The sequence below is a fragment of the Accipiter gentilis genome, chromosome 24 (genome assembly GCF_929443795.1).
Source record: "Accipiter gentilis chromosome 24, bAccGen1.1, whole genome shotgun sequence".
Lineage (NCBI taxonomy): Eukaryota > Metazoa > Chordata > Aves > Accipitriformes > Accipitridae > Astur > Astur gentilis.
In genome coordinates, this window is record NC_064903.1 from 6507227 (window position 1) to 6522181 (window position 14955).

At 40.7% G+C, this 14955-nt stretch overlaps 1 protein-coding gene across 6 annotated transcripts in view; it reads left to right on the plus strand.

The window, feature by feature from the left end:
• Positions 1-3662: 3662 nt before the first annotated feature.
• Positions 3663-14955, plus strand: part of TENM1 (teneurin transmembrane protein 1) — a 342601-nt gene continuing 331308 nt past the window's right edge. For 4 of the 6 annotated variants that reach the window (XM_049827935.1, XM_049827938.1, XM_049827940.1 and 1 more), the window contains exons 1-2: positions 3663-3756; positions 9523-9659. The gene's annotated coding sequence lies outside the window, so the exon portion shown is untranslated. Of the gene's footprint in view, positions 3757-4480; positions 4537-9522; positions 9660-14955 lie in introns of those variants that run through there. The other 2 variants (XM_049827937.1, XM_049827936.1) reach the window with 2 other exon arrangements.

The window sequence follows — 14955 nt, forward strand, 5'->3', positions numbered from 1 at the left end:
TTTTTTTTGCTCAATGCGCTTCTGGTATTCAGTACTTTTAGGTTTGATGTGCCTAAGGGTCCTTGTTGCCAGTTATCTGGTTCTTGGAAAAACCTATATCTCTATCTGTTCCTTCTACTGGGGTAGTTCTTCTAAAAGAAATGCTCTCAGTATTCAACAGTTCTCGTGTCGCACTGGAATATGCTCCTAGTTCTGTTGGCACATGCGTATAATATACCTGAAGTTTCACACCTTCCTATGTATCCTTCTCATAGACTAATATGTAGTATCTGCATGGTACTCTAAGCAGACCCTTTTGGTTTCCCTAACCCCAACTCACTAGGGAGCATCCCATGGGTGTCTGAAATTAGCATATATACCAGATACACCACTTGATATCTGGCAACAATTTTCCACTATTGAGTTTATCAACTTTGGTTCATTTATCTCAGCAGTGCCTGAAGAGACAAAGGTAGGATTGAATGTCCACCTCAAATAGTTATCTTTTTATGTCCTCCCTTGATGAGGCTACCATCCTTTTACGACTACTATATGTTAATGACTGTAATAGGCAATTCCACAGCATTCCAAGCAGAAGCATTAATAATAATGTGTGATCTTTGTCTGCTAATAGCAGGGCAGTATTTACTTGACTATGGTAGTATCTTAAAGCCTGGAATCTAGACTAGTCGGCTATCTTGGTTTATGTTTCTGTGACTAACATATCAACTTCATTTTTCTTTTTTTGAACTATTTCTGTGTTCAAGCCATGGTATCTAATTTTTGTGTTAATGAAAAGCAAATGTTAAAGTCTATCCTGAGAGAGAAGAAACTAAAACAACAGTGTCTCCTGGGAAAGAAAATTTACTCTTTGCTCTAGGCTCAGAATAGTTCATGACTGATCTATGCTGCTGAAGAATTATTCCACCTACCAGCACTAAGTCACAGATATTTGACACAAACTTTTAGGAGAGGACTGTTCTGACTTAAAATAATTATTTTTAGAGTCAGTTCATGGTGAAATTTGTTTAATGGCTTCAAGATTCATGAGAAACTCATTTGGTTTGTTACTTCTGTCCTTCCTAAGGAAGTAATGTATAGCCAGCAGTTCAAGACTTTCCTTCTGCTATATAGCATGCATTTAATCTAAGGAAGATAAAATGGACTTTCTTTACTGAAAGGGTTGTCAGGCATTGGAACAAGCTGCCCAGGGAAGTGGTGGTGTCACCATCCCTGGAAGTATTCAAAAAGCACGTAGACAAGGCACTTCAGGACTTGGTTTAGTGGGCATGGTTGACAGTTGGACTCAATGAGCTTAAAGGTCTTTTTCAACCTAAATGATTCTATGACTTCCTAAAGGACTCTATATTTACCTCAAGATCTTTACAGCTGTGCTTTCTTTAGGGAGAGGCAGATGTAGATTTCCAGAGTATTGCTGAAAGGCGGTTTCATTTTGAAGAGCTAGATGAACTTCTTCATCTTAAATTTGTATCTTTAGAAATCTGTAGAATAGAAGGAAATAAATACCTAAGGTCTAGAAATGAATATACAAAGTCAGTACTCTTGTCATTCATGTAAGCAGCCATTTTGATGCTAGATTTGAAAACACTATCACCTTTCTGGTTCCTCATCCTTCTTTTCATCTTCCCATCCTTTGTTTTTCAAAGCAGCTGGCTTTGGAATTATCAAAACCTTGTAACTTTTTTTCAGAATTGGGTTGCAGCCTACATAAATTGGGGAGACAAATCTCCACTGCTTCATATTTATACAGATACTAATGTACATGTTTTGGAAAAGGAATTGTATTTCGGGTCAGTTCCTTCAACACCTTTGCAATGCTGTTCAGTGAGGAATTTTCTTTATTCCTTTGCTCCCTACAAACTGACCACATTGGCAGAAAATAATTTTGAATATCAAAACCCTATCTGTGTTTTTACCTGAAGAACCAAGAAAAAATGACTCGGTAAGATTTTTCATGGGCACCTGAATTTTTTTTCTGATAAAGCGAGTTCAGGGCAGGGTTGCCTCGAAGAGCAACTGTGAAAAAAAATGACAGGAAAGTTATGTATTAGCAGCAGTATATTAGAATCACAGATGGCCTTACCTACTTTATTCTTTTATTTATGTACTGCAAGACATTATATAGGCAAAAATAGAATTTCTCTTTACTTAAGAGCCAGTTCTTAAAATGTTTTCGTTTCTTCAAGAGGTGCTTTCTCCCAAATACTTATGTAAACACCATAAACTAACTGTCTAAATGAAGTATGTCTTGGGGCATGATACAGAGCAAAACAAGCAACTCTACTTTAGGTGGTCTATGCAGAAACTTATGAAGAAATAACAGGAACTGTGAATTTCACGTTTTTTCCAGTGTGTTCCTGTTGCTGAATGCACAGGCTATATAACGTAAATAACCACAGTGATTTTTTTGAGGAATGGATAGGTATGCAGTATCCCTGTAAACTGAAACTAGGATGGAGACAGACTGGTAAACTGGGTCCAGCCTCAGAGGCACACACCTTTTGCCAGCTTCTTGGATTCTTCAGCACCATACAATCTTTACAAATAACTGCAGATGCAGATTTAGCTGTTGTGAAAAAGGAGGTTGTAATCACTTTATGCCTTTGTATGTCCTCTTGAGGATATACCGCGTATAAATGATGAAATTATAGAGATCATCACCAGAAGATGAAGTTCCCCTGCAGCAAGCCCCAGGACTGTTAATGGAGGTGGACACGGGAGATCCCCACGTTAGTACGCTCAGCTCGAGAAAGGAAAGCGGCTGAAGCACCATCTATATAAATCAACAGCTCTCTCCCAAGCCTTGATGCTACTATCAGTCTTACTTCCTCGGAAAGGTAAATTTAGAGGGAGGTATTCTGCGTTATTTCCAAACGCAGAGGACCGCCGGTGGGTTTTTTCCCCCTCTCTCTCTCTTTCCTCCCTTTCCCGCGCGTGTGAGAAGCCGTGGGCCAGCGCGGGCGGCCTGTCCCCGGGGCGGGGGGGGGGGGGCAGCTCCTCTCCCTCGGAGGGGCTCAGGCGCCTCAACCTCCCCGGCTACTTCTCTTAACTCCGCCGAAAGCGTCCCGACTGCCGGTTCATCCTCCGTCCTCCCTCCGCTCCCTCCCGCCTCGGTGCCACCTCCGCCCGCGGGCCGAGGGGCAGCCCTGCCCGCCTTGCCCCGGCTCGCGCCCCCTCAGCTCTCGCCTCACGAACCCGCCGCGGCTGCCGGCGCGAGGCGACTTGAGGCGCGGCGGTCGGTAACGCGCCTGCGCAGATCTCCCGGGCATGCTCATTAACAGCGAAGGAGCTGAAAAGGGGAAAAAAAAAAAAAAAAAAAGGAAAAAAAAAAAAAAAAACACCACCAACCAAAACCCACCCTGAGAGCGAGCGGCGCCGCTGATACTACACCCGCCGGAGAGGAGCGGCGGCGGCAGCAGCCGCAGCGGTGGCGACGGGGCTACGCCGAGCCCGGCCCCGCTTCCCCTCGCGCCTTGGCTCCTCACAGCCTGACGCGCCGCCGCCGTTAGCTGCGGGTCGAGCCGCGGCAGCAGGAACCGGCGCCGTCCCCTCAGCGGGGCGGAGGGGCCGGGGCGGGCTGCGGGGGGGGGGGGGGGGGAGCCGCCAGGCGCCGGCAGCGGCAATGTGGATTTATATTGGCCCGCGCCGCAGCCGCCGGGGAGCGGGGCGCGGGCACCGCACCTAGAGGCGATGGGAGAAGCCGTCGGCGGGGCTGAGCCGGGGCGCCGCTGAAAGTTCAGCCGGTGGCCGCGCTCGGTAAGTTTGCTGGGGAGGCGGGAGCGGCGCCGCGGGCGCCCCGAACTTCGCCTCTCGCGGGGGGCCGGGGCGGCGAAGGGCGGGCGGAGGGGGGGGGGGGGGGGGTTGCCTTGCCCCGCCGTGAGCGTGAAGCCACCGGGCGCTCTCGGAGGGGGCTGTTCCGTGGATGCCGCTGGGTGTGTACGTGCCGCCTACGCGTGTGTGGTGCTGGCCAGGGCGGCGGAGCCCGGCGGGAGGGACGGTGCCGCGGCGAGGAGCGTGGCTTCCCAAGGCGGCGCGTGTCGCCGGTGCGCGGGCGCTCCGCCGGCTGCGGGGAACCCGCTTGCCGCGGCGCCTGCCGAGGGGGAGCCGGCGCCCGGCGGAGATGCCGCCGCGTCCGTAGCTCTGCCCGGGGGGGTGGGGGGGCTCTGAGGCACCAGCTCTCCTCGCGCCTATAGGGGGTCTCCTTCGCCCGCGGTTGCGGCGCGCTCGAGCGAGCGAGCGGACGGGGTGGGTCGGCGCGGCGCGCGGCTCTGCCCGCCCGCAGCTCTCCGTCCCCGTCGCCGGCTGAGGCGGGGCGGGGGCGGGCGGGCGGGCGGTGTGCGCGGCCGTCCGCGGCGGTGGGGAAAGGCGGGGCGCGCTTTCTCTCTCTCTCTCTCTCTCTCCCTCTCCCTCTCTTTTTCTCTGCCGGGGGCCGCCGCCCGCCCCCGCGGGACGCCCCGGCGCGGCGCTTTGGCTCCGGCTCCGCGCTGGCGTCGCGGGAGCGCCCCGGGGCCGCTGAGGTGAAAAGCCGCATCCCCGGTGAGCGCGGGGGTGAGGTGGCTCTGTCGGGGCAGCGGCACCGCGCTGTCTGCCCGGCGGTGGATGGGGGGCTGCCTTGTTTCTGAGTGATTCTCAGGCGCAATCGGTTAAGTGTATATTCTCCTCCTGCTGTCTACGGGATCTGGTAATCTCTAGTTTAGGCGAGGCGTGCGTGTGTGGTCGTTATACTGTTCTGCTGCTTTCAACTGCTTTTTCCCTAAATGCCTTACAGCTGTAGCTCGTGACTGACGCTTTAGGCTTGGCTGATGAATGCTTAGACTGGCTACTGGTACGATTGTGGTACGTAGAGAGGTCCCTGCTTCTTCAGTATTACCCGTGTGATCTTACCGCGTTAAATGTCAACACGTTTACCTTAGCAGATGTGGGGTTTAGATGTTCTAATTCTGAAATCAAAGGCAAGAACTTCTGCCACCCCTCCTCCATTCTTTGGCTTAAATGTATGCTGCCTTTTCAGACTGTATAATAACTATCGTAGCGATGGTCTTTCATTGATTGTGTTTGCAATATCCAAAGGTTGTAGATACCCATCTTGATTGTGCTGATGCTTCTCTGATAATTAACGAGTCAGATACGCTGTACGATGGGAATAAATACCAGCTGTCCGTGTGGTGGGGCAAGCATCTCAAACATCTACTATATCTCCAAATGTTTTTGCAGTAACAAAACCCCACCGCTCCTAGTGCCTGTATTTTAGCTGTTAATTGTGAAGCTTAATGTAGAGCAATTTGATATTTGAAGGATGGAATTCCTGGTGTTGTAGAGAATACTTTGTGAATCACAAGTAGCAAGATACACTGTGGTAGGGAAAGAGCTACCTTTTGGAAGGTGAGACCTAGCCCAATAGTTTTGCTTCTTTCCTGTCCGTAGTTTTCTTTTGAAAGCTTATTTTATGCATGACTTGCAATGCTGTGGGCTAATTTCAAAATACTTCTCCTCACATGAAATACAGGGTTATTAATAAACTAGTTGCTGTTTTCCCTATAGATAGCATGTATTGATAATGTAAAATCATCAGAAGTTGTTAATGTGTTTTTAATGCATCTGTGTGTTTTGGGCGTTTTGGCTTGTTTCAGGAACTCAAATCTTTCAACATCTTGGGCATTCAGGAACCTTTGTGGGTGTTGTCTTTTTTTTTTTTTTTTTGTTAGATCACGGTTTTGTTTCAAGGAATGATTAGAAATACTGTGAATAACACATTCTAAATAGGTTTTGTTCTATGAATGTTTCATCTTAAACACAAAAAAAACCCCACCAAACACACAAGAAAACTACCTTTAAAATACTTAGGTAAAAATCTTCTCTTTTGAAGAGAAGTGCCTCCCATTTGCCAGATTTTAAATATGTAAATGACACATAAATCAAAAAATATAAAATTCTTATTAAAAGCAACTCTTAAGAATGTGGGAATGCAAATTACTAAACTTAACATCTCAAGTAGTCAGATGTGGAAGTAAATGAACATATTGTATTGATGGCTTATGTATAAAAAGCCATTGAAATGTGTTCAGAGTTCTATAAAAGCAGTGTCACGTGAGAAAAGATGTAGCAAAGGAAATCTATTATTACGCATTTGATATGGTATTATAATTTAAAATTATGTTTTTTAAAACTGAAGAAATGACATGGTTGCTTACACATGGTGCCGGTAGTCACGTGTGTATGGAGATAGCAAACATGTTTGCTCTGCATTAATGGAATAGGTAAGCATACTTCTTTTCATTGAGGTAGGAAATTCTGAGGATTGGCATTGATGTTAATTGGAGGAGGCAGGACATTATTCAGTGTGATTCATGAGGTCTAAATGGTATGAATTTAATATTTAAATGATCTTAATCTGAAAAATGTAAGAAGAATAATGCTGCTGCTGCTGCTTAATTTATCATTATCTCAGGGCTTTGGTTATGGAAAAACAGTCCCCTCCATTTGGTTAGGAATATTTTTTGTTCCCATTTTACAGACTGGGATAATGGTGCGCTCTTTCTTTGCTTCAGTCACAATGACTGATGGTATCTCACAATGACTGTAGTGGGACTAGATTTCTTATGTTTTACAGTTGCAGCACAATGGAGTTAATGTTTAACACTGTGTAACTGTAAAAAGCATCAAGTCAAAGAGAGTTCGATTTTGCTGGCAACCTCTTGCTAATACATAATGTTCTACCTAGGTGTTACCACGTAGCTGGTCTCGTGACAATGTATTTAGGGCCAAATAAAGCTGAAAATATGCACTGGTCTTGGTGGTGTTATCTCTCTTAAACAGTCTGAGAGGTCTTAAGAACAGGACATGTTTATCCTTTATGACTTATAGAAATATATACACATACATGAAAAATGTGACTGTAAGTAGGTTTTTCTAATGCGAACCTGTCTTTTCTAAAACTTCTTTCCATAAAATATTGAGGATACCCAAGTATTCAACTCTACAAAAACTTACTAAAATATCCAGTGAACTACTCTGTACTGAGAAAACAAGTCAGTTTCTTTCCTACTGTATTTACTATTTTAACATAATATTTCTGAATGCTGCTTAAAAGATACTTAAGCTACTTCTTTGTTTTTTGGTTTTTTTTTTTCTTTTTCTCTAATAGTATATAGAGTGTGTTATTGAAAATAAGTATTCCTTCTTTGTTTTCATTCTGTTGCACTGAACAGTTTCACTGGAAGTTGTCTATTTAAAAGAACAAAAATCATATATATTTGATATTAATCTCCTTGGCTGAAGCTACTGTATGAGGCTGTTGTTGTATTGTTTTCTACTTTCTAGTACGGAATTCTCATTTCTGAGTTTTAGAAAACAAGTAGTGTAAGATTGGAGGGAAAAAGATTGCTTCTAGTTAAATATGTTGTCTATAATAAGTATATTGAAATTAAAATGACTATTGAATTGGGCTTAGCACTGGCTTGTTGCTTTAGAAGCTTTCACTCAGCAGTGCTTATTTTCTGTAGCCTGCCTTAATGAGCAATTACTGCACTCTTCCAGTTCAGAGCCTCTTTTAAGTAGACAGTACTGCTTGTTCCAAATTATAGATGTATCTTTCTGGTTTGCCTGTAGGCTGTTGGCATTTTTGGGGTTTTGCTTTGTTTGTTTTCCTGAATGCAGAGAGATGTTTGCTAAGGGTTATGAGGATTCCATAAACTTTTTTGTGTTTTGGAGTTGTTTTTTTTCCGGTTTGGTTTTTTTTTGGGGGGTGGGGTGGGGGTGTGTGTAGGTATAAAGCTCTGGTTTTATAGAGTATATGTGTGTGTCTTACCTGTACATCTCTTTCTGTCTATATGGACTTAAGTCTTAAATAACTGACAACATTTTGACATGTTTTAAAGAATTCATATTTCCATTATTGAAATGTTGGGCTTTAGATCTGAAAATGGTTGTAAGCAAATAGTCCCTTCTGTAACTCCTTTTCGGGACTGTAGGTAGGTTTGGAATGCTATTTTGGATGACATTTTCATGCAGTTGCTCTGGCTTCATTTTCTACTCTAAGGGATAATTGGTTTATGCATAATTTTGTTCATATGAATGTTCATAGACTGCACATGGGGTTGCAGAGGCGAGTGTTTTGTAGCAATGCAACTTTTAAAGAAACATCTACTAAAAGAGAGGTTGCTTGGGACTTAAGCAGGCATTAATGAAATACTGGCTGTAGTGTGTATGTGTAGTGTTATTTGCCTCATCTACCAAAGAGTTTTGTGTTGGGTCGTATTAACTACAGAAACTTAGTGAGAACAGAGTCATTTAAGGGTAAAGATTCTTAGATGGCATATATGAACATGACTGCGTTGACTTTGCTTTGAGTAGCGTATCAATAACTTGACCACTCCTTTTAAGGGTACTGCAGTTAAATACTGGTATTACTTTAGGTTTTCTTCTGATAAATCAGGCTGTTAATTATTGTAAACTGAAGGTTTTGTTTATCTAATAGAACTTTGCAAGTTCTGCTCATTTCCATGGTAATGGGTGGTGGACTGTCGTGCTTGATAGAGAATGCAAACCTGGGAGGTGGTTGACTGTCCCCCACTGTGTTTCCTCTTACCAGTACTCTGATCCTATGGAAACTGGTTCCAAAAGGAGTTAGCAGCCAACAGCAGAGTGTGGGAAGTATGATGGGGCTTTCATGTACTGGTTGGAGGAGTGAGACTTTCTTGTTCCATTTTTGTGAAATAAGAAAGATTCATGGTGGTTGTCTTGTTTATATGAAACAACACAGATACCTTTTTTTTAAAAGCAAGTGAGTAAACTACTTTTTTTGTAACCCATGTTTTTGTTCCAGAAGACGCTTTCTTTTTCAGCTGCTCCGATGTGTGATATGATTTTTCTGACTTAGCTGTGCAGCCCATTTTGTTTCTGAGTTCATTTCTTACACAAGGAATTAGCCAACTACTGGACCAGGGAGGTGTCACAGGGAAAGAAATTAATGCAGAAGCAGAATTGCTTGTTGTGGGCTTCCTGATGGTCTGGATACAAGCCTTCCTGCTTGTTCCTATAAGCCATTCTCAGCAGGAATATCTATTACTCCTCATACACAAATCTCTTTCAAATTCTGTCTTCCACATGTGTCCCACTAACCATAGAACCTTCTTCATCTCTGAAGATCATACAGCTCTCCTATAGACAGGTGCTCCTTTATCACCAAATTATTTCTTGCTCTGAACTACTGTTGTGTTTTTCTGACTTCATTCTCTGCCCCATTCACCTTTTTTCTCGTTCCTTTTCAGATTCCTCTTACTCCAGCTTCACACAGCTTAGTCCTTCCTGTTCACAACATTTGAGAACCATGCTTACAGGTCTCATTCTTTAATAGCCACCTGATGTGCTTTATAAACCATAACAACTAAATATCCCTCGTTTTCTATACATCCAGGTTATAGATGCACCTATGAGCTGACTTTAATTTCATTTCCCTCAGTTTCTTCCCCAGCTCTTTCCTCAGCTCCCAATTCATCCAAAATTTTGTCTGCTTTTCTGCAGAGCCCTGTATCATCATGTTGAGCCCTTCTGTTTCGTGAAGTCCATCGAATTGAAATCCACGCAGTTCTGCATTCAGCTGCTTTTTTACAACTTTGATCTTAACCATCATCAGCCTCCCCTTATAGTCTCACCCAGAGGTAAGCCTTTCTCCACCATCTCTTTCCTCCATGTTTTTATCCAGATCTGAGTACGGGAAGGAAATATCACTCTTATTGCTTTTTTTTACTGAAGAAGTGCCACATACCAGGTTCTCTAACATCAGATCAGTGTTGAATCGAGAACTCTATGGTTTTGCAAGCTTTAGTCTTTTATTTCCCTTTGCCTCTTCTTTTTATTACTCCTTCGGCTGCTACAAGCAAATTCTATCCCACCCCTATAAAATATAAATCATTCTCTTGCGCCCTCAACTAGTAAAATAGCATTTACGTGCATATCTTAATATATTTTTGTTGTTTTAAGTTTGCATTATTAACTGCTTTTAAGTGACAAAGATCTGGTTGTAGGCATAGTGACTGGTATTGTTTCTTCTTTTCCTCGTAACATAGGTAGGCAGTTATTGACAAAAGAGAAGCCTTATAGTCAGAGTTTGCACCTAGATCTTTCCTAGCCTAGGACAAGATGGATTTTACAGCATGTAGGCTAGCTACTTTTATCAGCAAAGATGTCCTCGTTTTTTTGTACAAAACAGAATTTTGGGCATTGAAGTTTTTAGGTTAATACATAGGAACTGTCTTGGATACAGCATATCTGCAAAACTTATTCTGTTGTAAAAGACACCTCTTGCATTTGTCCAAATGATTTGGTGTCCACAAATGGTGGTATTCCTCATCTGCACAATGCGTTTTCATGCATGGTTCCTAGAACACGAGAGCTAACCTCTATTACAATGTAATTATAGCAACATAACGTTTGGAGTTCTATCAACCCATTAGCTGTACTGTGTATTTCCACAAATTCCATACATTTCAATAAATCAGAATCACCATGGACTTAAATGTCTTTAAAGAGTACAAGAGTAAATCTTAGTAGTAAGCATCTATTTTGGTTATTAAAAAAATCAGAAGATGCAGCACGTGAAGATGAGTGTAGGAACTTTACTTTTACCACTGTCTGTTGTTTGAACCTTGCAGTACTGTTTTGAGAATTAATGTTCTGGTGATGCTTATTAAATAAAGCATTAATTGAGAGGAAATGGGCCAATTTCTCATAAATGTAAATAGGTATATTTCTACTGACGTTGTATGTGCCACTGCATGCCGTATTTCCACCTACGTGGAAATATGCTACTGATTTCATCAGTGAAGTCATAGCGAGTGGTTCAGCAGAGGATTTGATCCTGATTTGCTTGTATAAAAATGGTTTGAGCAGGGAATGAGAGAGAAGGGATAAGATGTCTTCCATCTGAACTTTTGTAAATGTAGGTGCACAGCCATCATTTTATGACACGCTGTGCAATTTTGTTGTGTAACTAAAACCGATTCTTATCTTGGCAGACATACTGGAGGGAAGAGTTAATATGAACGTATTCAACTATAATTTAATTGTGCAACCTTTTAATGTTTCATTAACGCACTTTATTTAAAGTTACGTTGTCTTTAGAAATGTTAGGTTAAATTGGCTGCTTAGATTAAGAGACTTTTAAGTCTATAAAGAGCAATAATTTCACTTGTGGTCAGCAGCTTTAGCAATCACCATAAATTATGCCAATTGTTTTAATTTCAACAGACTAAGTTGTCAGTTGATAAGTAGTCAATAGTAAGAAGAAATTGCATTTTAATGTTGCTCGTATTTGGTTCATAGTATTTTTGTAGTTGATTACGAGTTACAAAATTGAATTTTGGAATCGCAAAGCATATATGAGCTGTATTGAACTGCTCTGAGCAATTCATACTAAGTTTTCTGGAGTAGCGGCTACAGACCACGAGAAATTGTTTTATATGTTGATGTTACCATTCCCAAATGCAAACCTGTAATGTACATGAGAGATTACCATAAATTACCGCACTGCTATTTTAAGACTTCATTTAGATGATATATCAACAAGGTCAGGCTATTAGCAATTGAGTTATGTTGGGTTTTTTTGCTTGGCAATTTGCTTTTTCTTTTTTTTTAATGGTAAGCATGGAAGCTTCAGGGTTTTTTGGTTTTACAGTTGGTTTTTTTAAATAAAAATAAGTGATAGAAATGAAGTAAGACTCATCTTACTCACTTAACTCCAGGTAAGAGAAATAACTGTTCAGTCCATATGGTGAAACTAGGGAAAGACACCCTGTTTTCTGTTTTTTTTGTTTGTTTTTGTGTGCTTTGTTACTGATGTTTTCCCTATAGAATGCAAATATGGTCCATCTTTAAAGACAATTATGGAGAGAGACAGATGGATTTGACATTCTATGTCTAATGCCATCTCTTTATCTTAGAAGTGGGAACAGAACCAAAACCAGGAATGATTTGAAGTTCCTTTCATGAGCAAATTAAGAAGAAATTGGGACTGAGAAACACTACATTGGGTGTTGTGAAATGAAAAATTCTAAAGCACTTTTTTAAATTTCTCTTAGCCCACTTCTAAAGAAGAAACATTGTTTTGACATGAACAAAGAATGAAACAAATTGCCAAATTCCATCAAAATTTACAGCTTTTTTTTTAATCAGTGCCAAACAGCATTATTTAGTGATGAAACTGTTCAGCTAAAAGATTGCCCAGCTCAGACTCCCAGCCCTGTTTTGCAATAATACACAATACAGCTTTAAAATGAATCTCCTAAGTATGTGTTTTATTCTTAGTACAAAATGTATTTACTGTCTTTATATGTATGTACACGAGCTGTTACCACATCTAATGTGTGGTAACCTGTGTGTGGTATTCTAATGGAACTGTAGCAAGCTATAGCTTGTAAATCAGCATCACAACAATTATCTTCAAGTAAATGTTTCTAAGTTTCTCAGGACCTAACTAACTGAAGCCAATCATAGAAGACTTAGGAAGTGGATATATTATAATCGTAAAAATATTTTAAAATTACTTAGTTATTGCTGTGAAATTGTTGATCATCATAGTAAAAAAAAAAAAAAAAAAAAAAAGACGAGTGCTTCTGTATGTGGTGCTGTGGTTTGCTATGCAACTGAATTGTTAAGAGTGAGTTTTGTTTCTTTTTTTTTTTTTTAAAGTCTACTTTTTTATTTTGAAATATTGCCCTTGAAATAATGAACAAATGAAAACAGTTTGTTTTCATGAGACCAAACCTACTTTAATATAGTTTTGTTTTCTCTTTAAAGCCCCAGTCCTGATCCCACTGATTTGAGTTACAGGATTTTCTGCCTTTGAAATTAGTGAAAATAGTATAACGTCAGACCGTAGTTTAGCAAAGACTGCTGTAAGCAATTTTACGTATAGTAGTCATTGTTCTGCTTCTTTACTGTTTTAAAGTGGTAAATGCATAAAGTACTGTAATACTTTTGCAGCTTTTATGCAGGTTTAGAAAAGAAGATGCAGTGTTTGCTTTGCCACCTTTGCTTTGCTCGCCTTTAAAGTTTTGTTAAAATCCCAGTGTACAAACTTTAAATTCTCCAAGATTTTTGTGCTCCTCTCATAAGGAGGTTCTCTTTCTGTTACAACTTGCATATGTAAAACCCATGTAGAAGTTACCAAGAAATATCACAATGTAAAAATAGTAAGGGGAATTTAATCCATTGTTGCTGATTTCAGCATTTGACTACAGTCCTCTCTAATGAATAATAATAATAAAAAATTTGTTATTTGACAAATTAGAATGTTTACTGTGCTTGGGGAAATCATGTTGAAGCTAAGACTTGTGAGGGCTTTGGTTCAGAAATAAAATACCTGGTTTAGAAAAAGTTTTTGATTTTTATTACGTAAGGTTACGTGGAATCCTAGGTGGACACGTATTAAAGTGATGCTATTGTACCTTTATAGACGTTGATTTAGTCTTGCAGTATATTGATGTGGAAAAGTTATAGGAGGTTATCCAGTGTGTTATTCATTACCAGCGCTATGTTTACGTGAGTATGATGCTAGTTTATGATTGACATGACTAAATGGAGATCCCTTTAGAGAACAAAAAGCTCCGATTCTAGCTTCAGTCTAGGTAGTATGCAAATCTATGAATCTGTGGTGACAGGCTGATCAACTAGCTACCAGCATATCAACCTTTCTAATAATTCTGCCAGACCAGCACTATGTTGTTGACTGCTTTTACATCTTCACAGTTTTTCAGTGATGCTCATCAAGAGCTCCATCTTCATTTTACTAGGTAGATACTAATTTTGAGAGGTTGAGCATCTTGCTGAAGCACTGCTAAGTGGCACGTTCAAGGCTTACTAAAATCAGTTAGAGGTAGACTTGTCTCCTCCCTCCCCCAACTTATTAACTTTTTATTGTTTCTCGGCCAAGGGTACAGCCTAGTAATACTTGGCTGAGCCTTTACATATGCATGGAATAATTCCTTAGTACAGTTCTAGTGGGTTTTAGATAGTTACAACTAACACTTTGTAGTGGGGAAGTGTCAGTGGTGTCCGCCTTCTTCAAAATGAATATTCAACGTGTTGCAGCTTACTATTGTTCTGCTTTCCATGAGTCAAACAATTAGCTAAGAAAGAGACACAAAGTGCAAGTTGGTGTCCATGAATGAAATAAGAATGTACTTCTACTGGAAAGAAGGTAAGATTATGATGCTGCTTAAGTAAAAAGGAGACACTGGTTATATTCTTACGTTAGGACTTTGGATAAGTCTATTATTGAGAATCTCCTATTGCATTTCATGGTGAGGAGAGTATGCTTAAATGAGCAGATGTCATTCCTCATTCATCTTTGCCTCTGGTTGAAACTATATAAATATTAATTCCTTAAAAAAAAATCTTTACTGGTAGGCTTAAAAATCAGTTCATGTGGATGAAGCTAATGTCTGCCATTGCTGCCTAACTTTAGAAGAGCTGTATCTTTTTCATTTGTTGATGTTTAAGTGGTTTCTGTTTGTTTAAAGGTATTTGCTTGAAAGCCCTCGTCCATCTTAAAATCTGCTATAATATAATGTGGAAATCTTTCTGTATAAATTATAGCTGCAGTTAGCATTATGTAACACAGAGATGTCACTAGTATTTGTACTTGACAGGAGATGTAATTTAGATGCTTCTCTGCTTTTTTCAATAGCTTGTAGGTGTTACCTGTTCATTTAATTCACTATATTAAATGCCATTGGTTTTACATTAATGTACCTTTAATAAATATAAAAACCTGTTTGAGCAACAAAAAACCCACCAGAAATGTAACTTTAGTGGAAATTGAAATATTAATATCAGTGATACAGGGTTAATTGAATGTCAGCAAAAAATACCATCCAGAGGATGAAAATGCTAACTCCTTTATTTGTAACTTCTACTTTGAGAGTAATTTCAAGGTGTTTTAAAAGCTGTAATAAG